A 4,478-nucleotide genomic window follows, 5' to 3' on the forward strand; every position below is an offset into this window, starting at 1 on the left:
GCGCCAGCAGACAATGAATTTTCAGCACTAAAAAAACGAAACTTCATTAACAGCTAAACCAAACGTTTCCAATGTAAATTTCCACATTTATAGAGTGTAAAAAGGCATCCTGAAGCCTGGGAAGTCATTAATTTGATTGTCCAGTATTTCCCTTATGAGATAATGCCTCACATAGCAAATGTGTACAGTGCGAGCTGAAAATGCATTTTCAGCACTAAAAAAACAAACTTTTATAACAGCTAAACCAAACGTTTCCAATGTAAATTTCCACCTTTATATAGTGTAAAAAGACATCCTGAAGCCTGGGCAGTCATTAATTTGATTGTCCAGTATTTCCCTTATGAGATAATGCCTCACATAGCAAATGTGTACAGTGCGAGCTGAAAATGCATTTTCAGCACTAAAAAAACCAAACTTTTATAACAGCTAAACCAAACGTTTCCAATGTAAATTTCCACCTTTATATAGTGTAAAAAGACATCCTGAAGCCTGGGCAGTCATTAATTTGATTGTCCAATATTTCCCTTCTGAGATAATGCCTCTCATAGCAAATGTGTACAGCGCGAGCTGAAAATGCATTTACAGCACTAAAAAACCAAACTTTTATAACAGCTAAACCAAACGTTTCCAATGTACATTTCCACCTTTATATAGTGTAGAAAGGCATCCTGAAGCCTGGAAAGTCATTAATTTGATTGTCCAGTATTTCCTTCATGAGATATTGCAACACTTAGAAAAAGTGTACAGCGCCAGCAGACAATGAATTTTCAGCACTAAAAAAACGAAACTTCATGAACAGCTAAACTAAAAGTTTCCAATGTAAATTTCCACCTTTATATAGTGTAAAAAGACATCCTGAAGCCTGGGCAGCCATTAATTTGATTGTCCAATATTTCCCTTATGAGATAATGCCTCTCATAGCAAATGTGTACAGCGCGAGCTGAAAATGCATTTACAGCACTAAAAAACCAAACTTTTATAACAGCTAAACCAAACGTTTCCAATGTAAATTTCCACCTTTATATAGTGTAAAAAGACATCCTGAAGCCTGGGCAGTCATTAATTTGATTGTCCAATATTTCCCTTATGAGATAATGCCTCTTATAGCAAATGTGTACAGCGCGAGCTGAAAATGCATTTACAGCACTAAAAAACCAAACTTTTATAACAGCTAAACCAAACGTTTCCTATGTAAATTTCCACCTTTATATAGTGTAGAAAGGCATCCTGAAGCCTGGAAAGTCATTAATTTGATTGTCCAGTATTTCCTTCATGAGATATTGCAACACTTAGAAAAAGTGTACAGCGCCAGCAGACAATGAATTTTCAGCACTAAAAAAAACGAAACTTCATTAACAGCTAAACTAAACGTTTCCAATGTAAATTTCCACCTTTATATAGTGTAAAAAGACATCCTGAAGCCTGGGCAGTCATTAATTTGATTGTCCAATATTTCCCTTATGAGATAATGCCTCTCATTGCAAATGTGTACAGCGCGAGCTGAAAATGCATTTACAGCACGAAAAAAACAAACTTTTATAACAGCTAAACCAAACGTTTCCAATGTAAATTTCCACCTTTATAGAGTGTAAAAAGGCATCCTGAAGCCTGGGAAGTCATTAATTTGATTGTCCAGTATTTCCCTTATGAGATAATGCCTCACATAGAAAATGTGTACAGTGCGAGCTGAAAATGCATTTTAAGCACTAAAAAACCAAACTTTTATAACAGCTAAACCAAACGTTTCCAATGTAAATTTCCACCTTTATATAGTGTAAAAAGACATCCTGAAGCCTGGGCAGTCATTAATTTGATTGTCCAATATTTCCCTTATGAGATAATGCCTCTCATAGCAAATGTGTACAGCGCGAGCTGAAAATGCATTTACAGCACTAAAAAACCAAACTTTTATAACAGCTAAACCAAACGTTTCAAATGTAAATTTCCACCTTTATATAGTGTAGAAAGGCATCCTGAAGCCTGGAAAGTCATTAATTTGATTGTCCAGTATTTCCTTCATGAGATATTGCAACACTTAGAAAAAGTGTTCAGCGCCAGCAGACAATGAATTTTCAGCACTAAAAAAACGAAACTTCATTAACAGCTAAACCAAACGTTTCCAATGTAAATTTCGACATTTATAGAGTGTAAAAAGGCATCCTGAAGCCTGGGAAGTCATTAATTTGATTGTCCAGTATTTCCCTTATGAGATAATGCCTCACATAGCAAATGTGTACAATGCGAGCTGAAAATGCATTTTCAGCACTAAAAAAACAAACTTTTATAACAGCTAAACCAAACGTTTCCAATGTAAATTTCCACCTTTATATAGTGTAAAAAGACATCCTGAAGCCTGGGCAGTCATTAATTTGATTGTCCAATATTTCCCTTTTGAGATAATGCCTCTCATAGCAAATGTGTACAGCGCGAGCTGAAAATGCATTTGCAGCACTAAAAAACCAAACTTTTATAACAGCTAAACCAAACGTTTCCAATGTACATTTCCACCTTTATATAGTGTAGAAAGGCATCCTGAAGCCTGGAAAGTCATTAATTTGATTGTCCAGTATTTCTTTCATGAGATATTGCAACACTTAGAAAAAGTGTACAGCGCCAGCAGACAATGAATTTTCAGCACTAAAAAAACGAAACTTCATTAACAGCTAAACTAAACGTTTCCAATGTAAATTTCCACCCTTATATAGTGTAAAAAGACATCCTGAAGCCTGGGCAGTCATTAATTTGATTGTCCAATATTTCCCTTATGAGATAATGCCTCTCATAGCAAATGTGTACAGCGCGAGCTGAAAATGCATTTACAGCACTAAAAAACATAACTTTTATAACAGCTAAACCAAACGTTTCCAATGTACATTTCCACCTTTATATAGTGTAGAAAGGCATCCTGAAGCCTGGAAAGTCATTAATTTGATTGTCCAGTATTTCCTTCATGAGATATTGCAACACTTAGAAAAAGTGTACAGCGCCAGCAGACAATGAATTTTCAGCACTAAAAAAACGAAACTTCATTAACAGCTAAACCAAACGTTTCCAATGTAAATTTCCACATTTATAGAGTGTAAAAAGGCATCCTGAAGCCTGGGAAGTCATTAATTTGATTGTCCAGTATTTCCCTTATGAGATAATGCCTCACATAGCAAATGTGTACAGTGCGAGCTGAAAATGCATTTTCAGCATTAAAAAACCCAACTTTTATAACAGCTAAACCAAACGTTTCCAATGTAAATTTCCACCTTTATATAATGTAAAAAGACATCCTGAAGCCTGGGCAGTCATTAATTTGATTGTCCAATATTTCCCTTTTGAGATAATGCCTCTCATAGCAAATGTGTACAGCGCGAGCTGAAAATGCATTTACAGCACTAAAAAACCAAACTTTTATAACAGCTAAACCAAACGTTTCCAATGTACATTTCCACCTTTATATAATGTAGAAAGGCATCCTGAAGCCTGGAAAGTCATTAATTTGATTGTCCAGTATTTCCTTCATGAGATATTGCAACACTTAGAAAAAGTGTACAGCGCCAGCAGACAATGAATTTTCAGCACTAAAAAAACGACACTTCATTAACAGCTAAACTAAACGTTTCCAATGTAAATTTCCACCCTTATATAGTGTAAAAAGACATCCTGAAGCCTGGGCAGTCATTAATTTGATTGTCCAATATTTCCCTTATGAGATAATGCCTATCATAGCAAATGTGTACAGCGCGAGCTGAAAATGCATTTACAGCACTAAAAAACCAAACTTTTATAACAGCTAAACCAAACGTTTCAAATGTAAATTTCCACCTTTATATAGTGTAGAAAGGCATCCTGAAGCCTGGAAAGTCATTAATTTGATTGTCCAGTATTTCCTTCATGAGATATTGCAACACTTAGAAAAAGTGTACAGCGCCAGCAGACAATGAATTTTCAGCACTAAAAAAACGAAACTTCATTAACAGCTAAACCAAACGTTTCCAATGTAAATTTCCACATTTATAGAGTGTAAAAAGGCATCCTGAAGCCTGGGAAGTCATTAATTTGATTGTCCAGTATTTCCCTTATGAGATAATGCCTCACATAGCAAATGTGTACAGTGCGAGCTGAAAATGCATTTTCAGCACTAAAAAACCAAACTTTTATAACAGCTAAACCAAACGTTTCCAATGTAAATTTCCACCTTTATATAGTGTAAAAAGACATCCTGAAGCATGGGCAGTCATTAATTTGATTGTCCAGTATTTCCCTTATGAGATAATGCCTCACATAGCAAATGTGTACAGTGCGAGCTGAAAATGCATTTTCAGCACTAAAAAAACCAAACTTTTATAACAGCTAAACCAAACGTTTCCAATGTAAATTGCCACCTTTATATAGTGTAAAAAGACATCCTGAAGCCTGGGCAGTCATTAATTTGATTGTCCAGTATTTCCTTCATGAGATATTGCAACACTTAGAAAAAGTGTACAGCA

The sequence above is a fragment of the Idiotropiscis lumnitzeri genome, unplaced genomic scaffold, assembly GCF_059441095.1.
Source record: "Idiotropiscis lumnitzeri isolate Australia: NSW breed Sydney's pygmy pipehorse unplaced genomic scaffold, RoL_Ilum_1.0 HiC_scaffold_33, whole genome shotgun sequence".
Lineage (NCBI taxonomy): Eukaryota > Metazoa > Chordata > Actinopteri > Syngnathiformes > Syngnathidae > Idiotropiscis > Idiotropiscis lumnitzeri.